The 27,973-nt window shown below is 40.8% G+C and overlaps 1 protein-coding gene across 15 annotated transcripts in view; it reads left to right on the top strand.

Annotated features, from left to right (window-relative positions):
• The window catches only part of ZBTB20 (zinc finger and BTB domain containing 20), a 470,118-nt gene that overhangs the window by 320,533 nt on the left and 121,612 nt on the right, over positions 1-27,973 (top strand). For 12 of the 15 annotated variants that reach the window (XM_072882091.1, XM_072882038.1, XM_072882062.1 and 9 more), the window contains one exon: positions 22,822-22,876. The exons of 2 other annotated variants lie outside the window; for them this stretch is intronic. The gene's annotated coding sequence lies outside the window, so the exon portion shown is untranslated. Of the gene's footprint in view, positions 1-17,913; positions 17,988-22,821; positions 22,877-27,973 lie in introns of those variants that run through there. One more of the 15 variants, XM_072882168.1, reaches the window with a different exon arrangement.

Here is a 27,973-nt window from a genome sequence, read left to right on the forward strand (position 1 = left end):
TTTCACTTTTGATAAATCGGCATCTTCCAATGGCCATATGTTCTATTGGAAAAATCTCAAGTAGTTCTAGTTGTATTCACCCAGATGATACTCAGTTTCATGATATGTTCCATCATATGATATTTAGTACAAAAAGAAGAAAACAAGAAAGTGATAGTGGAAATGACACTGAGGCCTGTGCTTGCACTTCAATAACCAGTTTTGAGTCCAAGCATCATGCACAGCTTTAAGTTCGGCAATTTTTATTTTGGCTTAGGATACAGAATAATTTCCATTTCTCTCAGATTGGGTTGTGTCCTTTATAGCCTGTTTGTTCCAATGAAAAATGCCTGCTTTATCTGAACCTTTGACTGGCCAAATACTTATTAGTGTTTTTGCATGATATTCAGGTAATTGAGCTTCCGCTGTTCTTAGCAGATGAAGTTAATGATAAAGTTGGTTTGATTTACTAGGAAATGGGAATCAAAATACCATTTTAGACCTTAGCCTTAGTTTTTCTGTGCCGCCATTTCCCATCTGTATGTACATCTCCCTTATTTATAAAGGGTACTTTAAAGATAATTGTGGCAAAAATGGAGAAGTGCTTGGTGTGGACTGTACAAGTACCTAAAAAGGTAAAGAGAGTAAGCCCAGAATCTGGGGGAGGTGGTGGGAGGCAAGCCCAGGTTTCTCTGGCTGTACAATTTCTGCTATGGCACTGGGGCTCAAAGCGGGGAGATTCACTCCAGGTGAGCAGAAAACCCAAGAATTTTGACTCATGAGTGTGGACAGCTTGCACTGGTGTAGTAAACAAAGTTACCTCCCCAAGCTATCTGCTCTATCCCAACTCTGCAAACATCTGAGCTTTTTCTGAAGCATCCCCTGAACCATGACAGTCTACTACCAAACATTTTCAAGAAAACCATCACCACTTTTGATTTGCTTTATAGCCTTGAACTGTGAGCCATAGCATTTCAAAATCTGCTTTGTGAGCATTTCAGGCAGCATTGTAGCAGTGGTGGATAGAGAGCTGGGGTGGCAGCAACATTTGACATCCCAATGCGTAGGACTGATTCTAAGTCATACCAATTCCTTGTGGTCTAGCTTTGAGGTCAGGTGCGTCCTCCATCTGTGCTCCATCTGCTGAGCAGGGATGCTGATCTGGTGTTCTGTACCTAATGCAGTGTATCCACCTTACTATTAGATTTTAAAAAGACAAAAGGCTCTGAGGAGATCCGCAATGTGTAAGTATTTTTAAAGGCTTAGCTGGAAACATTTAAACTTCATGCTTCAGTGGTCAACAGGGGAGTTGCAGCAAGCAAGATTTCTTCAAACTCCCTTCAGAGCCCTTCTTTTCTATATTGATCTGGTTTTGCTTTTCCAAAGGATTCCTTGTTCTCAGAAATATGAGTAGAAGATGTAAAAGCTCACTTCAGGCACAGCCTTTATGCTAAGGCTCTTGGTATCTTGCTGAGATATTGACTCTCTTAGGGCTGGTGGAATTTCAGAGTCTTCCCCCCTCTTTGAACTGTGTTGTAGGGATCCAGGGCTTTTTTTTTTTTTTTTTTTTTTTCACAGTGACATGTCATCATTTAAAAACAACAGTTTATTTTACAACTGAATTTATTCCCTGGTGGCAAGGGGAAACTGAGGCAGAAAATGACTAGATCATACAAGGGAGTGAGTTTCAAAGCAGAGAATGAAATCCTAGAATTAATGCTGGCTTCTTGAAATCAAAGGCAAAGCTGACATTGATTGGACCAGCTTTTCTGAAGGTAGCTCCAGACTCTTCATCTGTTTTCTGTCCATTAACTTCTGTCCAGTCTGTTAACTTTTGTCTGAGTACTTATAGCTAAAGGACTAGGAAGATCAGTTTAGCTAAGTATCCAGAATGGTAGGAACTCCTTTGAATGTTTATATTTTCAAAACCGGACTACAAGTTACATAAGGACTGTGTTGAATAGAATATTTTGTCACTTGGTGTCGTAGGCCTAGCAAAATGCATTGTATGTCTAAACAAAGGTTTTTCAAAAGTTCATTGTATTTATTTAGTAATAAAGAGCTCAGTAATTTCATCAGCATTTTTAAAGTTTGAAGAAGATTCAGGGTCCAAATATGGAACACTTCCCAGAACAAAATGCCTGTTGTCTTCGTTGTTCATTCCCAAACTGGCATGGTTAAAGGATTAGCTGCTCAACAGCGTTCTGGGTAAAAGATCAGACTGGCTTGCATTTTTTTGTAAGGCAGTTCACCCTTCCCTGTGGCAGAAAAGGACGGTTGTATTTATACTGACAAGAACTGTAAATCAGACTTGGAATAAATGTTGGCACTGGCTCTTAATTATTTCTGGGAGTTGGGATCAGGTACGGCTTACATCTATACCGCAGCTCTAAAAGGCCACAGAGTACTTTCCAAAAACTGAACAATGCACGCGTCCATTTTCTGTGGGTTTCAGCTATGGTAGGCTGCAGCCCACTGCTCAAACATCTGTTAAAGGAATGGGCCCATTAAAAGAACACAGCGTCACTGTAGTGTGGTGATGCATTTTAATAGTCTCCTACTGTACTTTTTCATGCTTTTCTAGCCCTGTGGAAAACCAAGCAACCAACCGGTTAGAAGTGTTCACGTGAACTTACTTGCCGTGGGGTTCACTGTGAGTCCCCATGAAAAACCGGGGTTGCTGCTCGGGTGTTCTTGTTTCTTAGCAGTTTGTTCTAAACGAATCTTGCAAAATCTCAGTTTTCTCTAGGGTGCAGGGAAGGGGGAGGCGGGGGGAGGGTTGGGGTTTGGCAGGGTGTTGATGGAGGGCTTAAAAGATCTTCACACTTTCCACTGTTCATCACTGAACTATCAGGCCAGTGGTGCCAGATAGCCATGGCAGGATAACTGCTCTGGAGTAGCTGTTCACGTTGGGGCTGGTAGAATTGCGTGATAATTTTGCAAAGCCTCACTAGCCCCTAGACCATGCTTCCCTCTCCACTTCTGTTTAAAGAGGTGGTTGTAAGTAAAGTGCTTGCGCATTCTATTGCAAACCGTCATGTTTTCACAAGCATTTACAGATTTGAGTCACAGCTTTCCCATATCTGGCAGCAAATACTGATTTGAGAATGGAAGAGATATCACTCCCTTGATCAAATTACAATTTTTTCTTTGTACATTGCTCCAGCTGGAAATTACTCATTTTCCCAGCACAGCCTTGGTCTTCTACCCAGAAAGACACTTCCACACATGTATAAAAGGTGAAGCTGGGGGAGTTGTACTTTTGGTTTATTGTTATTATTTTATTTATTAAACAAAAGTGTGGATGTCATTCCATTTTTTACTGGTGAGGATACATTCTGAAATTTAAAATCCAGAAGCTCAGATTATGCGTGACTCTTTCCACGTCATTATGATAAAAGGTGCTGAGCACCTACACCTTCCTTGGAAGCTGGTAGAAACCAAGAACCTTAGGACCTTCTAGGATCAGTCACCTAAGATCTTCTAGCTACACAACATCAAAAATTTTATACAATTGGAAATGCAAATAAAGGCATATTTCAGCCTCTTGTCTTGCTTATATTATTGTAACTAGTTGTATACTATAGCTTAAATGTCCCAGTTCTCTTCTGGTATTGAACAAATCCCGTGGGTGCTTGATCTGATGCACAGTGTTCATAGGTTGTGGATGTCTTAAGTAAATAATGACTTGCCATAGCATGTGTTTCCTGCTGTGGGAAGACCCTGAGAAGGGGCTAATTTAGCATGGGCATTTCGTTTCATTGCCACTTTCCCTAGGGATTCTCAGTTTGTTTTAAAGATTCGGTTAAGATCAGTGGCCAGGCTCAGGCACAAGTACAGGTTTTTTGTAGGCCTGGTACAGCTCCTCCCTTTGGGGATGGTGATGGCATATCGCTTGGTAATTCCTAGATTAAAGCTACGGGTACAAAGCGATACTTAAACTCAGATTGGACCTTCCTCAGTCTGAGTTGATGGCCGCTTACAGTTGGGGCCTTCCAACAAACTGCTGATCCAACCTTTGCTTTCGGGGAAACGAGATTAAAACCTCATGCCCTGTGCACGTGCCTGGCAGCGCAAGGCGGTGGTTTGGTGCCGTTGGGAGGGGCGGCTCCTTGGAACCCAGAGCTTCAGCTCCTCACATGCAGGGACCTTAATCTAAACAAGGAGTCTAAAGAATAGCGCTGCATGTGCCTGTATAAACAGTCTGCAAATCCGATTGTAATGAGACATTCCTGAGGTGATTTCTGAACTCCCTCGTCCCAGACGGGCAAATTCTCCCTAGGTTACACCCATGCTGCTTCACCAAAGGCGGTGGGGTAGGGCATGGATCACCGATGGTGTGTTTCTTAGGCCTCATGGTTGCAGAAGCGTGACTGGAAGAAACGTCTGGAGATGTCTGGGTTGCACAGGAGTTAACAGAGGGAGTGATTTAGGCCACCAAACGTGGATAGTTTATTGTGGCCCTATTGTAACTTTTCTTATATCTTCTCTAAAGAGGGATTTTATATCTTCTACTGACTGCACAGTCCTGGGACCTGCCTTCTGGCTGTGATTTATTTTTCCAGTTAAGTCATTGTTCATCATTATGAACTGAGATTATTTTTCTGTGTAAATTTGACAGAGAAGCATTCTTGAACTTGCACACATTTTTAATTTTAAAAAAGCAACAGAACCCCCTTTGCCCTCCTGTAATTATGATACTAAGCAATTATAACTCTTTACCTTTTGGTCTTCACAGCATTCTTGTCAGATTAGTACAGGGAGAGGCTTAAATCAGGACGCTGCCCCTGAACCACCCCACCAGCTATGGGCTTAGAAGGGCTGTTTAAACCTGGACCCAGACACAATCTTGTCTGAACACCGGGAAGCGAACGCGGAAACGTGCCAGGGAAGCAAGGCCATGCAGTCACCAGGTGCAGAAGTAATTTTGTTCTTATTGCTAACGCCTAAATCCTAAAGGAACAAAATTTGGTTGGGGAACCTGTTGAAGGGGAAAGAAAGAGGCCTGCTAGTTGACCTTGGCAGATGTCAGATGAAGGAACGCCATTGACTCTTAGGAAGACTTGGAAGATCACTTGAGCAGTCTGAGAGAGGGTGAGCTGGCCTTCCTGGCCACCCAAAATTTGGCATGAAGAGAGGAGCAGGTGCACCTGAGTAGGTCAGAGGGTGTTACACTTGGCCCTTGGAGAATTTCAAAGGGACAGGTACGAGGCAGGTCGCGCGCCCCGATTCTTCACGGAGGGGAGGTTATAGGAAGTCATGGGGCTGTTGCTGTGTGGGGTTAGAGTATCAGGATGCTTTTCAGGGGGGAAGAAGACATGTAGTGCTTGAAGAGGAGCAGGGAGTCCTTGCCTGGACAGGCTGAGATGTCCAGTTTTGCCTTTTCAGTTGCAACACAGCTGGCTGAGTAATCCTTTCTCTTATAATTTATATTTTCTTATACTTGCTTAGAGTGTAATGATAGCCTCTTAGCTAAAGCAAAACCTGCTATTTCTTAGGTGGAAAAAAACTATCCAAAACCTGGGTTACATATACAAGTATTTAATTGTCTTTCACATTTTTCTGTTCATGCTGCTTAACGGCGTTTTGCTTACCACTCAATTCATCTCTTTGTCCTACTTTACAGTGTGTATTTTTCTGCCAACCCCAAAAGCTCCCTAACCTTTGTTGCTTCTTGTTTGAGAGTCTTTGTTTGTATAGTTGTATCTCTCTTCTCACTCACCCACCTCCTTCCCTTTCTTTCCCTTTGCTATCCACATGTAAGTTCATAATTTTTACTATGGGTAAGGAAGCCCAGTTGTATTTGTCTCAAATTTTGAGGTCTACTGAAAGGGGGCAGGGGGAGAAACTAGATTGGAGTGAGTCATCTTTCTTGGCTCTGTGAAAGTTGGAACCAACTTCAAAGGGAGTCTCAACTTGGGGGCAGTTGCACAGATGAATCCCAAACCTTTGTACGTCCTTCCTTTTCCTCCTCCTCTCTCCTCATGTAGTCCGAACAGATTTGGCAATTTCAGTTAAGCACGTCTGTGCAATTTTTTAAAATCCATTACATAAGTTTGTTAGTTTAAGACTCTCTTTTTCAACATATGAGCCTAAAATGGCTTTGATTTAAAAATGGAACTTGGCAGGGAGTTTGTTCATATGGTAAGATTTTTTTTTTAGTTTAGTTTCATTTATAATATGTTTTAATCATTTTTGGTGTTTTCAAAACAAATGGTGAAATATGTTTTTTTCCTTCTATTTTTGGCTACCCTCCTCTGAAAGGCCTTACGTCTCCCTTGCGTGTTTAATTTGGTGCTTTAAGAAGCCTTTTTAGATAGAGGGGCCTTATGCTGCAAAATTTAGACTTAAACATCCCTGTGAAGAGGGAAAATTCAGACATAGATCCTGCTGGCCAGGACTTTGTATCTCAGGGCTCTTCTCTGATAACAAGCAGAAGGGTCACTAACTGGGTCTCAGAGTATGTACAAATATAGAAAATAAATTGAATACAAGGAGGAGAAAGGAGGAAACAAGGGGAGACAACACTGTTTCTATATTCGTGATCAGTGCATCCCAATTATCTGAGCAATTATTATTTTAAGGAATTTTTTCACAGTCTGAGAGACAGCAAAGCAGATTGCTGCCAAGCAAAACTCTTTCTTCTAGTCCCTAAGCAGAGGGACTCTGCATTCCCTGATTGACCCTAATTCCCCTGAATTTTCTTACAGAGGTTTTCTTTCGTGATCTCCTTAGCACATAGAATAACTCATAGAAGAGATTTTTGCCCTTTAGCAGGTGGTTCAGACCATGCATCCTGTTAAAATCTGTACAGTGGAACTGGGTCCTAATTTTTGAGTGATCTTCTCTTCATATACAAAGGTCCCAACTTTGTGGGGAGTGGGAAAGCAGGATGAGTTAACACCTACACCCCTGAGACAGCTGTCTTCAGGCTGGGACCTCAGAATAAATGCCTATAAAAGAAACGCAAGGCTGATCACCTGGGCTGCCAGTTGCACCCAGCTATGTAGGAGACCCCAGCTTGTGTTTATATCCAGGCTAGCTGAAACAAAATGCGCGTTGCTTTTGCAAAGGATAACAGCAGAGAAGAGCATCATCAACCCAAAGAGCAGCCCCTTTTTTGAAAAGGGACAGGCCCTGAAAAAAAAAATTTCTTCTACTTGTCCTTTGTGGGAAACCCAGTTGCCATGACTGACTTAATTCAGGATGAGAAAGAGGTAGACTCTGCATGACTAAAGCAAAGGAAGAGATGTTCCACCGTAGGAAAGTACAGTAGAGGGGAAAAAAAATTGAAAGTGCACTTCATCCTGGTTAAGGCTGACATATGAGGTATAGGGAAAAATCTTTTAGGCTCGGCGATGAGCTTTAGAAGATCAGCCAGAAACAAACACATGCAAAAATAAGAAAGCAGAAGGCGTGGGTGGTTATGGGGATTAGTACTGACATACGGAGCCTATCAGCTTGAAGTTACACGTTTATATCTGACCTAGGTCACTCATGCCCCAAAGTCATTACTGTTGAACAGCTGTTGGGTGGCCTCTGTGAAATGACTTAGGGGTCTGAGCCCAGTTTCTAGTGGCAGGTGTCCACATTACACAAAATCCATCTGTATTAATTGGCCCCCTATATCTGGCAATCTTAGCAGAAAGACGAAGTACTAATGGTTCACCACAGAGATTGAGCTATCCTGTTTTATCTTGGGTGGCCCTTCAAGGCAGGGGCTGAAGAACTTTGGCAAAGGTATCACAGGAGAAGACAGCGCAGCCCCTGGCCTGCCTGCTCTGTGGTTAAACTCAGGCCACCAGTTTTCAGATCTCTCAGACCAGCAGATTTCACTAATACTGCATTTACTCTTGAAGTCAGCAGAAAGAAAGTATTTCATAACTGACGGCTTGTGCGATGTTGAATATACATCCATTTGGTTTCTACTTTCGGATCATAATAATATAAACAGGAAAACTACATTTTGAATTCATTAAGTTCTTCCTCCGCTGTTTATAAAAGATAAAAACTTCTCTCTCCTTTTTTTTTTATAAGGATTGATTGGTGTCATGTACATATTCGTTCACTTCTGTTTATGCAAGATAATAAGAGTATTAACATGGAGGTGGAATAATGGTGTTTATAATTCCATCACCACTGTTTATATAAGATAAAAACAGTTTAAAAAAAAACAGAAAAAAGAAAAATTGTGAGAGAACATTTGCTGTTATGTACATATATTATTTTTTTCCACTTCTGTTTGTAAAGAATGTGAAAGAAAAAAAAGTATAGCAAGTTGAAGAGGAGTTGATTCTGTTTGTAATATTTCTGTGCTGTTTACCTAAGATAAATTAATTTAGAGTTGATATAATGAGTTGCTTGGGAGAAGAGAATTGGGGTGAAAGAGGGACTGGTGGGGTTGTGCCTGATACTCTTAGTACCTTGTAATCCTTTCCTTTATTAAGAAACGTGAAAGATGTATACTGAATCTTTCTAGTGGGAGTACGATACCAGCGGTGAGGCAGGGGACACATGGCGCACTCATGCCAGCTAGTACAGCATCCGCTGCCAGAGGGGTCGGAGGCTTTCTCTGGAAGAGGACTCTGAGAACAGAGAGGATACTACAATAGTCTGAAAAGATCTCATGAACATTAAACCCCTTGGTATCATTGTCCATGGACTTAGTCCAATAATTGTGTGCCTGTGTGACTCTGTTTTGTTCTGCAGCTTTGAAGTCTAATCCTAATTCCTTCAGGGAGAAAGGCTTGTAAAATGTCTGCATTTCAGAGAGGCAGAGGAATACTATCTTTGATGCAAGCTCTATTGTCAGTCCTGTGCAGTCCTTCTGATTCACCCCTGCTCCTACCCTGTGCGTGGGCATATTGACAGATGAGGAAGGCTGGCAGATGTGAATATTTCCTTGGGATGAGCACTGATGCACTGGTTCTCAGTGTCAACCAGAAAGGCCATTTATACCTAATAAAAGAACAACTGTGTGGACATTAACGCACACACACACAAAAAGTCCATGAGTATTCGCTTACTTTTACAAATGAGTTTGCTCCGGCTGCAGTCACACCCTTCATGTGTTTGCTTTGCGCAAACATTCAAGCAGGCAGGCTTTACTCTAGTGAAAGCAAATGGCCCACTTGAAAAATCGCGTGCTCATATGCTTTCAGGTAGTGAACTATCAGCTTACCTGTAAGTGGTAAGTGCTGAGAGATGGCTTTGCACATGTTTCTCACCTCCCTTGTGCAGTCAAAGGAATCAGCCCAGGAGTTGGCCCGACCTCCTGCAAATGGCGATGGACATACATATACAACATTTACATATACGTAAAAAAGGTGAGAGAAAATCAAACTGCATCCCTAACCAGGAAGCTATAGAGTATCAGGAAATCTAGTATTGCATCAAAAATGCTTTTTGTCTTCTAAAAGAAGTCACTGTCTTTTATAATTCCATAGCAACATTTCTCTCCTCTCTAATCCTGAATGAATCCAAATCCCAATGATGTCTTCATCTCTTCTTCCCAGTTCTTACTTCAGCTCAATAAATTGTCTCTACAAAGCAAGCCACTTAAGCACATGCATAAGTCCATTTCTTTTAAATAGAACCTGAAGTAAAGGTTAAATTTTAATTACATGCTTGAGTCCCATTGCATTCACACGTTTGAAGTTAAGCACAGGCTTGAGTACACAGTTTGAGGGCTCAAGGGTTTAACATTAATCCAGTCAGGAGGCAAAAACAATGCTGTATGTCTGTTGCGTGACGTGGTCTATTGCATTGCTTGATCCCACCTATGCACCCCTGCTCCAAATGTCAAGTACTTGAAGCCAACTGTATATGCTTAGTGAACAGCATTGCCCAAGGCAGATTAAAAAAATAGGCTGTGTTGAAAAAAAATTGCAGTCTGCTGGTGGACATTCCAAAAGCAGACAAGGACATGAATTAACCACGTAAATGATTCCCTGAAAATTTCTCTCTGCTAATTGCCAGCCCCTACTTTCCTTAGTGCTGACGTGGAAGTGGATGCAAAGAGCAGGGATAGATCTGTCAGCAAGCTGGGAAGGAGTTTAAAGGAGCTTCAATCAGAAACTTTTGTTTTTTAGATGAATATAAATTGTCATGGGTACAAAATGTCATTTCCTGAAGTGAAGGCCACTCTCATCCCTATCTCAGAGCATTCCAACATACAATAATATGTGTCTTAATTATGGCGTTTCAGCACAAAAGGCACAGAAATTTCACTTTTCAGAGTTGTATAATCAAGTTGCTCCACCTTGCTATTAGGCATGAATGGCAGTCAGTGCTCCAGGGAAGCCTGAAATTGAAAGAGCAGCGGGTGGGGAGCAGTGGGTCAGGATGGGTATGCATTTAGGAGAGCTGTGTGGGGAGTCCAGAACTAGAATAGCGGGAAGTGCTGTAAATTGGATTGAACACGTTGCTAGTGGACAGGGTGAAAGATTATACAGCATTTGTCTGTGTGACCGTAATGAGCTTTTTTCCCATAAAAGATTTGGGGAGAAAGTACGGCGCATGAATAGGGTCCCTTTAAGAAGCACTTTTAAAAGAGCTCATTTTCGATTCCAATCATGTATGTGCCTCAGCAAGACTGTAGCCAGATGCTTGTAGATCTGAAGAAAACAGCCCAACCCTTTTCTTATCATCTACCAGAGATGACAGACTTTAAAAACTCAATGGCACTTTCGATAACTTCTAACAAGAACTGGGACTTGCCTGGCTCCATTTGTCTGGTCAAGGCTGTATTTCTGCGATTTATCCCATGGAGAGTTTTAGCAGAACCTTACACTTAGTGTCTAAATTAATGATATTCCTTCCTTTTTGCCACGACAAAAACCCCTCTGCACTATATATGTTATGCTAAGTTTTTGTCATGGACATATACTGTAAAAGCTTTTTCAGCTTCATCATTTTGACAAGCTGATTCCATTAAATCCTTCCCAGTGATCACTTTCGTATGGTGAGGATGGGGGAGGTTGTTTGCTTGCGTGGGTTTCCCTTCTTTGAAGCTAGAAAATAGTGATCATCTGTCAGGTTACATGGTATATCTTGCCACTGCCCTATCCCCAGGAAAACATATTTTGAGGAAACGCATGCATTTTCTGCATAGCTATCCTAGTAAATAGAGTCTGCTCATTAGTCGAGTCCATAACTTTTCTTCAAGGATCTTTTAGGATGAGGACATGAGCTTAGCTCGTAAAGCAGGTAGGTAGGTTGGTCTGTTAATGTCCACGTGCATTAAAAAGCTCTGGATACAGAAGACATTTCTCTCCTCAGTATTTTTCACCATTTCACCTGCACTGAAATGGAAATTGTTGAGTGCTTTGAATAAGGAAACCCTCTAGCTGTTCTCAAATACATGGTTAACTCCAAGTCCTCCGGTGAAGGTTCACTGCAGTGTGGTGATACCTTTGCCAGGTACCTTGCGCTATTGGAGGTACCAAAGGTGTCTGGGCAAGCACTGTTGGCTCTGATCCTGCCATACTGGCAAGTGCTAGGTGCTGGTGATAAAAGCTAGAGCTGATAAATGATGGAGTTGATAATGAAAGAAAAGGATTCTTAATTTTTAAATACATCCCCTCGCAACAGACGTTCTGAGGAAGTGAGTTATTTTGATCTCCATTTTATGGCATGAGGAAACTAAGATTTTGTGACTGAAGCAGATAGGCGTCGGGGGGGGACGGGACGGGACGACGGGACACGTGACACCAGATCCCACAAAACCTGCCTTTTTCTTCAAGGAATGCTTTTTATCTGCTATTGCTACAAATGAACATGGTGCAGAGCTACCTCTTTGCTTCATTCTTAATGAAGCCAGTAGTTTTTCATGCCGACCTCAGTGATGGGCATGGCCACCGATCTTTTTGGGATAACTGTCAGAACAGAATACCATTGCATGCAGCCTGCTTTTGCATAAAAAGAAAACCAAAATCTATCTCAGTAGGCTACCAAGGGTATCGAAGCATCTCAGATTCCTTATTTATCTGTGCCACAAACCAAAAGCAAATTTTAAAGTTCTTTTTTTTTTTTGCCACCTGCTAATAACTTTGCCATTCTTCTTTTTCCAGAGCATTTCCACAGATACTCATATTTCTCAAGCTGACAGCTTTCTGATCCCCAAGACTGAATAGCTGGTTATCTCAGCTTCCCATCTTATGTGGAGTTTATTTCCCTCATTTAAAATAGCAAAAGCACTGTCTGTGTGCACAGACCATTATCCTGGTTGGGTTGTTAAAGTTACTGTAATGCTGACTTTATTTTCTGTAACAGTTCTGAACAAAATGTTTCCTTTGAAAGGTCTCAGACCTCTATCCTCCCAACTCCTAATCACAGTAATAACCAACCTCAAGGAGTCATTAGCAAAGACTCAAACAATATCCTGTAACAAGTCAGCTATGAAGAAATTGGCATAGTTTATCTCTGTGATTCATGTTCTTATGAAAATAATGGGTTGCAAAATAAAGCTAGCATGGCTTTCGTGCTATACAGTATCCCTTGGATCTGAGTCTTTCCTCCCCCACCCACTTGTCTCCCAAACTAACATTGAATATAACTCTGCAATCGCTTATGAGACAGGGTCCATCTATAGAAGTGACATGTTCTTAGACTATAATGCCAGTTTATTGTGCTGCTTCTTAAACTGACTCACCTATAAACCTCTTTTTGATCACTGTAACTTGTTGCATTTTTAGATGAGCTGGGAAAATGGTATAATGATTATATTCAAATCCAACCTCTAAAGAAGGGTTTACTGTTCTGAAGTGAATGGATGCAGTGAACTATGTAAACTGGGTTTGGATAAGTTCTTGGAATTGTTTGCTTTTGGTTTTGTCTTTGTGAAATGGACACTTAACGCTTTGCAGGAAAGCTGATAAATAGCGTAAACTATGGCTCACCACTAAGAGACTTTGTAAAATCTCTGTGTCTGCTGTTTGGTTTGGCTTCAGCAATCAAAGGGATCAGCTTTTCTTCGTTGAAAGGAGCATGCAGGTGGCTTTTCAGGTTTCTTTAAGGATTTTTCTTCTCATTTGATGTGGTTCAGGCTCTAAACTGGGCATCAAAAGTTGTCAGTTCATTTTGCAGTTCTGCTTTAGTATCGATCAGCTTCAAGATCAGTTTAGCTTTCTCTTCTTTCCTTTTTTCATTCCTTAAAATAGGACTAAGGACAATTCCCCCTGTAAAGCAAAAGGTAACGTTCAGCTCATTGTTGGTTTGTTGGTTTTTTTTAATAAATAAAACTCTTGAGACTATGCATATTGAACTCCAGAGCTCCAAGGATGATCTGTATTGATATGGATGAACCATATGTTTTTTGGGAAAACTGGAAGGTTTGGAAAACCCAAGAAATAATTCAGACAGTCATGAAGCCCATGCCACCATTCATTTATAAATATTATTTCCACTTGGTGACTGGGTCAGCAAATGAAATTGCCAGGCTGAGATAGCCCGAGATGGTTTGGCTGTTCAGGAGAGGATGTTCAGGACTGGAAGAGAGTGTCGCTTCAGAGGGTGAGTCCTGCTAGAAAAGGTGCTAGGGACTTGCAGTGTGGTTTCTTTTATATTACGTCTGACTGGGGCATATACCTTTTCTCTTCAATTACATTTTGCAGTAATTTGATTCAATCAGCTATTATGTGTTGTCCTCTATCTATATTATCAAATGGATATTCCAGTTAAGATTGAAGAGTTGATGAAAAATGGCCGTCTAAGCTACCGTGCTGTCGCACTACTTAAACTCCCTTCCTGTAGCATCATGGTAGTGGTGAGGGTCCTGGAGGGAGGTGTGTCAAAGTTAAACTGATAAAACAAGGAATGAAGGAGGGAGGTGGTTTGGATACGTTACCATCAAAACTTAGAATTAGGGACAGGATCCTATGAAACAGCATCAGATTTGGTGATAAGAGGGATCAAGTTCAGTGATGAAACGGCATTCTTGACTCTTCAGCCACCCATCCCCATCTAAAAGAGCAATGAAAAATTTAATTCCCATGAAACTCAGTTTTCAGGGTATGTGTCACAAAACTAAAAGCATGCTATAGGGTACACTGTTCTCATACCAAATATAAAATGGAGAGTATTGTTCCCAGAAGCTGTTTTAGTGGATCTTTATAAAGTAGTTTTGATTTATTTTAATAGGCATAAAGTGAGAAGAAACAGGTGCAAAATAAATTCCAAAGTATTGATTATGGCCTTTTAGAAAAAAGTTGGTCCTCCTTCTGCAAAACTCAGAAAAAGCACATATTTAACCTGTCTTTGTAGATGCTGAGGGCTTAACACTGCATACAGTGGTGCAGCTGCATAATCCTGGTGACTTCAGTGGGTCTGCAGGGGTTTAAAGGCAAGTGAAATACTTCTGTAATGCTTTTAGTCTCGTTCCAAGTGTTACATACTGTCACAAGAACTCAGTTCATGTTCAAAGCAGTAGAAATTGTAAAAAACAGAGCACAAACCATATGGTACCTTACCTTTCAAGGATTTTGCTGCTCTTGTGTACGGTATCTGTCAGGTTAGCATTTTCCTATAGGTCCTCATATAGTCATGCTGTGATTTCTTTACTGGATAGGCAGTCAGGAAAACATTCTGACATTTTCTTTAAATGATTGTGAGTATGGATTTGACATACTTACACTTTTCTGTAATGATCTTGCTGCCACTTTGCTCCTGATTTAACAGACACCCTCATATTCAAGTGCCAAACCATGTAGTTCTCACCGAAGAGAGCAAGCTGGATTTTTAAAGTACAGTGTAACCCCAGCCTGAGGCTTGCCACAGCTCGGTTCATACCCCTTGCCCCCCAGCACCCGTGGATGGTGCAGACCCCCACATCCCTGTGGAGCCCTCCAGTCCCCTTGGAGTTCAGGCTTAGCAGGGTTCCCCACTCCAGCCCACCCTGTTCTCCGAGCCTCGTGGTACTTGGAAACTCAGCCAGTGCCCTTTAGTTCTGATCTGCAGTGCCTTCAGGGAAGAATGATATATCGGAGTACTTATGTCCAAAATTGAATGTTAGTCAGATGTTAAAATGAAAGAAATATTATGGAGAGTCAGCACATCTCACTTTGGAAATAAATTTGTGTGAAGTACACTGGAGTGTCATGGCTCTTGGGACCACGTATGATCCAAAGATACCATTTAGAGAAGTGATCACAACACCGCTAGATTTATCAGATCATCCTGGAGGAACATTAATATCCTGGAGGAACATTAATATCCAGAAAGAAAATAATAATTAGCAATAGAAAGCTCCCAACCAATAACTTAAACTCATTTTCCAGGGTCACTTCCTCACATCAGTACCTATTTGTATGTATGACTAGATTTTATAGCAATTATCTCCTTGTTAATAGTAGACAAACTTCACTAATTGCTATTATTAATACAGATGCATTTAGTTCCTAGTACCGTACTTTCTCAGCTTAACATTTCGGTTACTCAAGTTTAGTCTGCTTAAATAGTTCAGTATTATTTGATTGTACTTTCTCATGCTGTGTAGTCCGATTTTGGCACTGCTGAATTCAGGACAGATACTTGAGAGGGTGCAGGGAATGTGGACCGTGCACTGGAGCTGCAAACCTCCAAGCAGGGAAGCAGAAGATACGCTTCTCTGCTTATCCAGCTTGCAATAAGGACAGCATGGCTTGATGTGGCTATGGTGTAAGGCAACAGAACTAACTTGTGAGCTGCCAGTTCAACCACACTGCCTCAGAACAGCAAATTCACCTACAGTCATGAGCAGACCTAAGACCTAATTTTTAGGGTATGATCCTGAAAGACAGACAGAACCTTTAGGTATATATCTTTGTATATTGAGCTAGATATGTTTTCTGTTTTCTTCTATTTAAGGTTTCAAAGCTGAGTTCCAAGTGCCAAGAGTAGCCAACACAAAATATTTTATAAAACGGAAATGCCCAAACTGTTTATGGACCACAAAGACAACTCACCTTGTCAACAGTTGACTTCTTTTTTCCCTCTTTTCCGAGACTGAACAGGGAGCAGGCTGTAAGCTGGACAGGAACAACCCAGTCACATCGCAACCACCGTCTTTTCCAGGGCCATGCTCCTTTACTGTCTCTTGATGGGAGCACGCACAGCCATGCAACAAGGGAAGGGCATCAGGGACATTGGAAAGATGACAGGCAGGAGCAGGCAGCTGCTGCCACCAGAGCAGTGAACCTGGCCTACAGCGCAGCCCCTTTGGGCAGTCAGAAGTAGGCGGTGCGAGTTATTTTGGCAGCAGCCGCCAAAACTATTCTGTTTCCCAGAATTAGTCCCCCAGCACCCAAGAAGCTCTGGCCTCTTTGTCCATGCACCCCTCTGGGGCAGTGGTGGACAGCAGGGAAGGGGCAGTGCCAGGGCACTGGAAGGGTGGGGGTAGGCAGCTTCCTTCTGCCAGTAGGCTGAGCTGCATGAGGCTGCGGTGGCCAAGTACCTACCAACGAAACGTCCTGGTTTGACACATTTTTACAAATTCCTCAAAGAGATAGTCAGTGGTTAGAGTTACTGAAAGTTGAAAGTGATACCATTTCAGGCCATCTTTAAGTCAAGATGCATGCTCAAAATGCTACATTTACATTATAAAACAAGAATATATTTAACTTTTTTTTTTCCCCACTTTTTGGTAGTTTTGCTCTCACCCTGAACCCCTGAAAGCAACTGCTGCTGTGAAGCTGTAATGCGCTGTTGCTTCCAGAGAGCTCTCCTGCTCTTCTTTTAAAGATCTTTTCCTCAGAGGTGCTTTGTATAGAGACCTTTCTTGACTGAAGTTCTTCTTAGGGAGCTGGAGACCTCCGATGGATGTTAATTAGAGTTCAGTTTGCAGATGTGAGAGATTCCTTTTCTTATTTCATCTCATTGTTTTCACTGAGAACAGCTGGTAGGACTTATTTTGGGCTGAGTTACCTGTGGAATGAGTCCGCTCCTTGACTTGATGTCTTTTTGAATTAGCTTACACATACATATACATGAAAGTCCAAATTTTTATTGGATTAATTTATTTTGTCTTATCAAAACATAATATTATTCAGCCTTCCTGGCAAGCAGAGTGTGCTGAAAAATCTATTCCATCAAGACTTTTCTTTTGTATTTTCTAGTTAAGGGTCCGTGAAGTTTCTGGTTGATAAAAGCATTTTTGTGTAACACATACTTAAAGTCTCCTTTTCCCAGTACATACTTCTGAATTTGAAAAAGACAAGGCTAACATTTTTGCTACAAAAAATAAAAAAGTCTCCTTTTACTACACTTTCTGGTCCAAATTTAACAATTATACTAAATAATTACTTATATACTAATTAAAGAAAATGCAAACTATAGCTATATCATAAATCTTTTACAATATGTGGTAAAGTATACCACAAGGTTTTCTGTCTTCAGGTTTGAGAGAGGAAAAAAGTCAGTTACCTTTTCTGGTATCTTCTGTGGACCGTAGCTTCTAAACAAACTCTGTCTTTGGAAAATGAGTGATGGAAGTATTACCGATAAATTTTGATTCAAAATTGTTCTCAAGTCATCGTTGCATTCTCTACAGAACCATAATTTGGCTGTTTATTTCACTAAAAAGAGCGTGTGCACCTGTAGTTGAGTAGATTTTTCTCAAATTCTTTAATGATGTATAACCAGAATACATGTGTAAGTGCATTCCAATATACACAGACATACCTTCATTCTAATGTACATACAAAAACTCCTTGTCATTTTGCAAAGATCATTTTATTTTGACTCGCCAGTATCGTAGACTAAGAGTTGATACATGGCCATATAACTGTCCCTCAAGCTGAATTTGCAGTATCCTGTCCCATTTGTGCTTTCTCCCTCACTGCAATAAGCTGTCAGCTGTAAAACCATCTCCTCAGTTCATCACTTTCCTAGCACTAACTCAACCAAGTGATGTTCATTTGCTCTCTTACTAGATAGAGCAGCCAGCCCTTCTCTTTGGTCTTGTACGGACGAATGAATCCACAAGGACAAGGGCTGCACTGGGGAGCTGTCCCTCTTCTAGGAGGCACATAGAGGTAAAGATGCAGCGTAAGAAGGGGAACCTGCCCCATTAACCCTTTGAGAAGACATGGTTGATTTCAAAGGGAGCAGGATTGGGCTTCTGCAGAGGTCAGGACCTGCAGAAGCGCTATTGTCTGATCAGTCTTTTGGACCGTTTCCATCCTGCGACACACTGTTTGAGTAGGTGTCATTATCAGTGCCCAAGCAGACACCATTGTGCAGTGAAGCCTATTAATACAGGTGACAGTGAAATTCCGGATATTTTGGCTACTAAAGGAGGTGGTCATCTCAAGTAGCATGACCGCAGGAAAATAAAAGGAAAAGGAGAACCTGAAGATCATTTTCCTCTATACGTTGCCACGTTGCTTTTTGTGATGTGGCTCCTTACCTCACGTGTGACATCTGTGGCTGAGGTGTTGTCATATTTCTGGTATGCTCACATAACATTTGACTGCCTTCCCCTGCATTCTTGTAATTAACTCCTAATATTAAAGCAGTTTCCATTTCTGGATTACCCAGCAAGCTGATTGAAAGGTGATTTAATTGCACAGCATTGCCAAGAAACATGTTAGGTGATTGCTGGCTATAGTAAGAGTTAATGTGAAGGTAATAGGAGATATCACAGGGACGAAGATTTTGCTGGCCATTAGCAGAGGTGACTTCAAAAAGCAAATTATAATTAGTATAGGTTTCACTGAACCAAGTTTCCATCTGCTGCTACTCACTGGATTTTGAGCTGCTCTCCTATTAAAGATTTGCATGTATTTTCCTGGATTTTCAATGGAAAGGACACTTAGGGGAAAGGGTATAAATCAACAAATAACAATGTAACCTGCAGAAATATAAATCTATGTAGATTAATCCGTGTTTCCTAAATTGCATACTAGATTGTAATTCAATCAAAGGGTAGAGGTCTTGTGACGTTTATGAACATTTATGGATAGTATGAGCGCTCAGATTAAATGTCAAACCTGGTATTCAGTTTAGAATCACGTATTATTGTTGTTCATTAATATATAAAAACAACAATTATATCCACTAAAATCCTCAATTTAATTTTGCTGTAATCTGTCTCTGCTGTGTCAGAGACAGCCTCTGCCCCCTCAGATCATTTACAGGGCTCCACTGAATTTCAGCTGAGTCTCCTCTTTCACTGTGTTCCCCCAGCATGGCACTGGCTCCGTTTGGCCCCCTCTGAATGGAGGAATTCTCCAGTAAATTGTTTTCTTCAACTTCCACTGGGATTAAATTCTAGTTTAGATACCAACCAGGTGTAGTGCATCCAGGAGGAGAGGGGTGACAAGGCTCTGTACCGTAGATCCAATACGCTGAGTAGATTACATATGATAAAGCTGTGCCCTTTGCTGGTTCCTTATCACAAAAAGGTGAAAATGTTTTGAGGCAAGAGCAGTCAGTTTAGGATTGTCTGAATCCTTTGCCAGTCCTCCCTGCTTAAAACAGTTCCTAATTTGCCTGCTTCTTGCTAGTCTAGGGGCTGAAGGCATAACATTTCTTACCTTGGTAGTGCATTACGTCAGAGAGATCCTAAATCACTTTGCAAAAATGGAGCAAAATCGTTGTCCTAATTTACTGCTAAGAAAAAGGCACTTGAAGCAGGTTAACTCAAGCCATTTAGTGAATAAATTGTAAGAAGCAACTGAATGCCAATTGCAAAAATGACTTTGGCACCTAAGATGTTAATTTCATTGAACGTAAGCAGTGCTTAAGCTAACAAAGCTAAAATATGCTCAAGTCCCCAGGCGGTTTACAGCCAAAATTTCACTGACTTCCAATGGACTTTGACATGAATGCCGAAGTCTTTTGAAAATTGTAGTTAGCCTCATAAATCGGTTAGCTGTTTATCTAATGTAACTCATATGACTGGATTTCACCATCTTAACTCCCCATAAATAGAAATTCTTCAGTCTTTAGGTACCTTATTCTCATTAAACTCAAGGGGGGATAGATTCCTAAATATCCATAACATTTAGGCCTTGCTTGTCTCTTAGTCTTTGTCATTTAAATGGAATTTATTCACGTAGCAAAGAAAGAGAAAGGGGGCAGAATCTGGCCGCAATGAAGCAAGGGCAGGATTAAGATTAGCCCCTGGCTATTCTGTCCAATGGCCAAAACAGCTTCCAAATAATAATGATTAATTAACACTAGGAATTCAATATGAAAAAGATCAGTGGATTCCTTTTGTCCATGCCACCAAATAGAGCCATACTGGGTTGAAAACAAACGAGATGGGTAATTATTCTGCTTATAACACGGAGACCTGGGGAAAACAGTCAGCTTTCTTAGACTTCATATTTTTATCTTATTATATTAATAGTATATCTTGAAGAAATCTGCTGTGTTAATCTAATGTAATTAGGTTAAGTATGTCCCTAGTGACAAACAGCACCATATGATAAAAAGTTTCACCCCAGCATTTTAATGGTTCGGGTTCTGCTCATGGTTTCAATTAAGTCAGCACGATTGCACAGGGCAGTGAGAACAGGATTTGGCCCACTTCTCTCCAGCATACGTGTTCTGCAGTTATCTAACCTGGAATGAGTCATAGTTTCTTCAGACACATCTTGTTTTTCCAATACTTTACATGGAAAGTTTTGTTTTCATGTATTTTTCTTTTGAACAAAACTGGTAATCAGGCATTCAGACCAATCGCGATCATTTAAAAAATTATGGTGTTCAGTTCTGGTGATTTGCCAGATTGTAGTTTGCAGCTTCGAGTATATTGTGCCTGTCTAAAATTACCCTACGGTTTTAATTAGGTACGACAGTCTTGTTCACTTCTTATAGCAAATTCGATGACAATGTTGGTGTAAGTCATTACTCAGCACCTCCAGAGTCTCAGGCCATAATTTGTAGAATTCTTTGGCATCCGTGTCATCAAAGTTGCTTGACTCTTTCCCTTAAGAGAACTTGGTTTATGTTGCTTATAACAGAGCCAAACTCTAACCACTCAGCCTAAAATTTTCCATTCTGTGTTTTTTTTCCCATGCTGGATGCCTCCTGCTTTTTTTTTTTTTTAACTCCAGGGCTCCAAGGCACATTCTTTGGCTCAGACCTCTTGTCTCAGGTTCTTCCATGGTGTGCAGCTCACTGTCCCATCTGCCCAAAACCCTGAAAGAAATATTTCCCAACTACCAGCTGCTACCAGTCCTTCACATACATTCTATCACAGATGAATCTGTGGGCTTCATGGTTAAATCTTCAGGAGCAATGTAAAAGGAAAATAAGGGATACACGCTTTGCAAAGGAGTTTTTTCCACCAGGAGAACTTCCCTGTTAAAGTTCATCAGAGTAACGAATTCTTGAAAGGAATATAAATAGTGACCTGCTCTCCACCAGCCTGATCTTGCCCTTCCTTGCATCTTACGGCACTTCAGCTTTTCAGTCTGGGCAGGATCCATCCTTGTCATCTGTCTCACGCAAATCTTCCTTACATGTGGGAGCAGCCAGCTTCTTTAAAGAGAAATTTGCTGCCTAGCAGGGACTCTCTGGGTGGCCTATCCAAAGGATGCTGTAAGCATCTTGTTTGCTGTCCTACAGTTTTTATGATTCTCTCCACTCTTTGCTGTGTTTCTTCTACCTCCCTTGCGGATGACCAACCACTAGATATGCACACATGCTTTCTCTCACACTCTCCTCTACCAGGCCCATAATGCCCACAAATAAAAGCTACAACGCTGAACAAATTTTCTGCCCACCTTCCTTCTTTCTCTCCTCTGACAGCTCCTCACTTTTCCTTCACGATCTCAACTTAGTTTTGTATTTCTCTGAATATTTTTAATTGCTTTGAGGAATGATGGAGCTAATCTCTCCCTGTAACTGGGCAGGAAACAGTAGGTGAGGGCCATGTCTTGACTCAGGTACTGGAATATACCACATGGCTCCCATAACTGTTGTCCACCGTGCTCCTGGTCCCCTGATAGCAATCTTTTGGAGAGCACTGTCTGGTCTGACTACCTGAATTTCTTTCAGCTTGGTGAAGGGAAGGACAGGACTGATTTGTAACTTTGAACATTTTGAGGGCATCTGCCTTTGTTTTCTGTGTCCAACAGGAGTGTATCTTCTTGTTACAATTCAGAGCATCAGGCTTTGATTCATTTTGTCTATTACTTCATCCCAGGTTAATATGTTTTGGAAAATGTGCTGGCGATAAAGCTTAGATACTCCATAGTAGACTTTGGAAACCAGACCTGTAGTCTACCAAAAGTTTGCAGTCCTTTAGCCATTCCACTTTCATGCAGCTGTTTTTTTTCTTAGGGGTCTCTGGGTGACAAATCTGCCAAGTCCAAAAGATACTGTGTTGACAGAAGGAATTAAGACAACACAATTTTTCTGTGCAGCTATCAGCCGTAATGTAAGCATCCTTAGCCCTAATAATATGCCTAACCCCTCTTCTGTGAAGGTCAGGATCAAGAAGACAAGTTCTGTTTCAGAGGCCTGTATCATCTGGCATGACTGCTAAGAAGGATGCCATTCAAATCTGGCAGTGTTGCTGTGATAAGAGCATTTGTCCATAGGAGCCACAAGCCTATTTCACGGAGGCTGTTGAACAGCCACCAGAGGATATTTAGTCTCTGCTGGCTAGGAATTATCCCAGGACTGAAAGGCTCCTCAGCCATTACCACTTTCCTCAGCTACGTAGTTTTGGGGTCAGGTAATTTCAAAACTTCCAAGATTTATGCAGTTTGTGAATTTAAAACACTTTTTTCTCTCTCTCCTGTGGGAACTACTACCATCTGTGAGTCTCCTTGATCCCTGTTTTATATTGGTATCATTTAGTGCATTTATTGTCACTTAATTTCCTTTTCTCTTTCTCCCTTTTCTTCTCAGATCACTCACGATCAGTTTGTGGCCTTCCTCTGAAGGAACCTTTCCTGTCTCTTGTGTAAGTATTTATGCCAAACTTTTTATACTTTTCATTGACATGAGCCATGCATTTTGTACAAGTTCCATCCAAGTCAGCCCAGAGCGCTTGTGAACTTCTCTGTTGTTCCCATGGCCACAGGACTCAGTACTGAGTTTTTATTCTACGATCTAGGATTTTAATGCAGTCTCAGCTTATGGGACTGTGACTTAGTTCAGTGACATTGTGTGATTGATTGATCTGGAATTTATATGTGCATTTCTGGATGACTATATGGGAGATTTCTGTTGTTTGGGGATATAGATGTTGTGATGGGCATTATGCTGTTGCGCTCTGATTCAGAATAAAGCATACAGTATTCCATGCTGTGCAAGCATAAAACAAGTATAGAAAACAGTCAACTAGCATTTCCGCTTGTCCTTGCTGAAATCTGACCTTGTGGCATGGGACCCTTCCTTGCCCAGTCCTGTGTGTTGTCCTATCTAATACCGACCTACTCTTCTTATCTGGGTAGATTCAATATGCTGTATTCTCTTCGACATCTAACAATATCGGGATTAAAAATGTAGTGGTTTCTTTGGAAAATGTTATGTAGGGTTCTTTTCTTGCCTGGTCTCATTCACTTGAGTTTTGCTGCTATATATGTGGTCAATTCAGTGACTTTTTTAATTGAAGAAAATACTATATTAATCCAGATAATTGTGTTTTTAAGACCTAGAACAGGCAGAATTAAAACTTGCATGGTTTAAGTTTTGCTTTTTCCTTTTTGGGGGATAGGGGATGGAACTTTTGGGAGAGTATGTTTGTTTTCATTTGTGTTTTAATTTTGCCAGGTTCTGACACATGCTGGTTTTGCATATTTGGAACAAAACTTTGCATTTTGCTGGGATTCCTTCATACATATTGGCGGTGAAATCTAGTGTTTTTAAAACAATGATGCTTCTTGTTGCGATATAAAGGGAAATATAGCACTACCACTTCATAATATTTACTATAGTTAAGTAAAGACAGAGCAAAGTTTTCCAAGTGTCCACCAGCATTTTAAGCCACTGTTGGGGATGTCCAAGTTGGAGGTATTTAATGAATGCCAAAAATAATGAGGACTTTTAAATTTAGGTTTAGAACTCCCATTTCCAAATATGCCTAGACTTTGTGTTACTTTAGATCTCCATTTTGCAATTTAAATTCATGTCTACTACCCATTCAGAGAGGAAAGTAGATGGCTGTTAAAATGCTGCCTGGAATTTAAAAAAAAAAAAAAAAAAAAAAAAGCATAGCACAGTAAGAAAAATAACTCTTTCATAGTTGGGAGAGGAATTAAACCTGCAAATTTATGTTCAAGTTGCATTTTGATTGTTGGAATTTCTTCAAAGGGATGCTAAACTGCAAATGGACATTCATAATTTTTTCAGGTGCATGCTGAAACAATCAAAGAGCTTTCTTTTCCTGATACCAGACCTAAAATATGTAACTTCAGCGTTTAAAGTTGACTCACTACTTTTGCGGTGTGGAAAGAAATGGCACACCTCATTCTCCCCCGCTCTGTGGGCAGAAACATGAGATATGCTGCAGTGACTGCGAAAGGTGGTATGACAATGCCAGCTACCAAGGAGATGTATTTGAGCTGACCTATCATGCCTATGGTGTCCCCATATTTCTTCCCTTTCCCCTTTGCCTTTCATTATAAGGTGTCCCAAATCTGTAATTTACAACATGCTGTTCCAGGTTTGCTCTGATATATTTGCTACAAATAAGTAGGAGTCTATGCGCATGCATAGCTCCCTGTGGTGGTGTCAGGCCTGTGAGACGAGGGGAGCAGAGGCCCCCACAGAATGCAACATGGCTTACGTCTAATGTGACATTTATTTGACTCGGAAAGGCAATTGATTAAAGTCCCATCAGACCTTTGCCATCATGTATTATGTATTTATCCAGCAGGGGCGGTTCATAACAGCCCCTGACAAATCCTATTATTTTTGTTGCAGAACTTCATAATATCGATAAAAAGTGTTAATGATACTCAGGGACGTGAAACGCACACTGCTTATGTTAACACTTACTGCAGCAGCAGCAAAATCATTTATGTCTGTGGCAGGGACCGTGAGCCTTCGACGTTTGCACAAAGGCACCAGTTTATCATTGTTCTACCTCTGCAGCACAAGGCAGTTTAGGTGGAAGCAGCAAGCTGGCTTCATGGTAGGTAGCCGTTTGGAAACCCAGAGCTGAAATCCCTCTCCAACAGTGCTTTGCTGGGTGACCATGTGTAAGTCGTTTCCTGTCTGTCTCTCTTTGTTTCTTGACCTGTAAAACTAGAGTCCCACACTTTCTTGCTTCTTTAAGTCAGGCTTATTCCATGGCCAAGGGCTTCTTTGTGCTTCTCCGTTCCCAACTTAGCAAGCTCCCTAGGAGCCTCACTTTATTTCGGGCGTGCACGTAAAGTTTGTATTGTCTGTACTGGTTCTCTCCTTTCTCTCTGGAAGATAGGTCCTTCAGGTCACTGATACTCTGAATTCTTTTGGGTAACAGAAGCAATAGAATTGGGACATTTTTACCTTAGAAGCTGTTGATGGTACCTGTCACGCATGTTGCTGATCTAGAGATAACAACTGATTTGTTCTGCCCTCTGCCTCAGTTCCCAGTGCTGGGCTCTCTTCTCATATCCCTACCCACAACTTGCTGATGATTCAGAGTCTTCTTCCTCCTCCTCCCCCAGGTTACATATGTGTCTGTCTGACTATATGGCATCAAGGTTTTGGAGGTGGAAGGATTTCATGGATCTCTTCCCCAAATGATATTTCCACTTAAGAGAGATACAATTAATCTCTGCTCCACTTGAATGTCCTCAGGAGTTTGAGAGAAGCAGGTGGATTCTTTGTCAAAAATTGACCTTTTCATGGAATAAGAGTCTTCCAAGCGGTCTAGAGCCTTTCTATCATATTGTCAACAGCGTGTAACAGTATCAACAATACTAAGGTGCTTTACAGTAAGATAGGTAGCTACAGTAGGATAAATAGCTACAATAGGACACTTCTTTTACTTCCAGAGCACTACCCATTCAGGTGGAACCCATACAATATTGAAGAGTTGTCCGCTGTTAGCTTTGGTAAGTGCAAATCAGAAATGCACCAAAGTGATCCAGATACAAAGAAGTTGCAGGACATGTTAACCTAATTCCATGAACATCTGTCCATTTCCTTGAAATAGGTTTCTGATGTAACGGGGTTGTACTGAACTCCAGCATCATTCCTATTAGATTCAGCACTGATTCTAATCCTTGTTATTTGACATCCTGTTAAAAAGGAAAAAAAAAAAAGTGCCATTTATTCCTCAGCCTCATGAAGACATATTCGGTCAAGTAATGATGACCTAAGGGAAGCTGAGCAGCATCTTACTGATCTCATCATAGTTATGAGAACCATCCATCATATGGTCAGTGATTTGTATGTCAAAAGACACCCAGCAGTATTCCAGCCTGCCAGTTGCCGGTTTCTGAAAATAAGTATTCACTTTATCAGACATGATGATGCTCAAATAGTCTTTGAGATCTGTATATGTGTCCCTGCTGTTGGTACTTGTTCACCACCAAACTGTCATCTGTTAGCACTCTGAACCATCATCGTGAAACAGCAAATAATTAGCACCGTCTGAAGCCCTTTATTTGATTAGTGTGCTTAGTATTGTTTTGCAGATGAGGAACAACAACAGTGATTGCTACATCAGGAACAGGGAAGAGGCATCTTTTCTTTTCTCAGGTTTCTTAAGAAGCTCTCCATTACTTCAGAGGAGGATAATAACCTCCAGGTCAAGCTTATTCATGAATCAAAAATGAACATTTGCAAAATGCCAAAAAAGTCTAGATGTAATAAGCCTTATGTTTACAACAGCTTTCAAGAGTTAGCATTTTTCAAGAATTATCATAATTAATGTAATAAATAGACATGCAAATTATCCAGGAGAATCAGTTGATCTGCTTCTGAAAATATGGAGTTGTTGGAAGGGAATGGTCACCTACACAGCATTCTGAGACAGGAAAAGGATATTATTTCCCCAGCTTTTATGTGTCTCCTGAAGGAAGGGAATGTTCCAAAAAGGAGAACCACATGGGCAGGGGCCCTTTATTTGGCATTTGCAAATGAGAGAAATGGTGAAACAGGCTCAAAATAGCAGTGGAGCAGAAATTCTGCTCTGATGTGTTTATAGAAATCAAACTGTATAACTGGGAATTGCACCTTGGGATGAATGCTCTTGAACAAGTGCCACAACTTTAAGCTTTATTCTTTATCTGAAGACATAACCATCAAATGGACTTAAGCAATAGATTTACATGAAAAAAACCCGTATTTAAAACAACTCTGACAAAGCTCATGGTTTTGTTCTAAAACATCTTTAATAAAAATAGACCCAATATCCAGAAAACCAGAGAAGTAGCCAGGTTAAAAAAAAGGGCAAAATTTGATACTAGTTTTTCATTCAAGCATTAGTTTAAGTGTTAACATTCAAGTTATTTAACAAATAATAATGGCTGCCCATAGCTGTGAAGTTGATGTGTGGATTACAGGAGAGGCATGTATGCAACCCGCTTTCTAATTGCAATACCTACAAGATATCCACTGAAGTTGGATGAGATTGAATTTAAGATTGGCCAGCATGACAGCTGAAAATGTCACACCTTCCTGCCATTAGGCTTACTAGAGATCTTTTTGTTCTGGGTTATTTTTCATCTAATTAGTGTAATATAATGTATTGAGTGTTAGCCTTTTTTGAAATATAACAGATTACAGCAGAAAAAAAATGGACTTTAAACTAAACAGTTCTAGGAGCATAATATTTTAGATTTAGCTAGAAAAAAGAAAGGGAGAGAAAGAAAAAGAAGTTGTTCAGTGCGCTTTTACCGCACACTGGCATAATTTAATATATTTGGATGGAAAAGACCACCTTGCTGAATCAGTAGCAGCATTTCCTACAGCAGTTTGAACACCAACCATCAAAATATTAAGACAGTCCAGTTTGTTAGGTCTGAAATCACTGTGCAAAATGGCACAACTACAGAGTGTAGCAGAGTTTTTCAGAATATTTCCTTTTCAGTTATGGTAAATTATCTTCCAACTTTGGCAAGCA

This window comes from Ciconia boyciana, chromosome 1 (genome assembly GCF_034638445.1).
Source record: "Ciconia boyciana chromosome 1, ASM3463844v1, whole genome shotgun sequence".
NCBI classification, from domain to species: Eukaryota; Metazoa; Chordata; class Aves; order Ciconiiformes; family Ciconiidae; genus Ciconia; species Ciconia boyciana.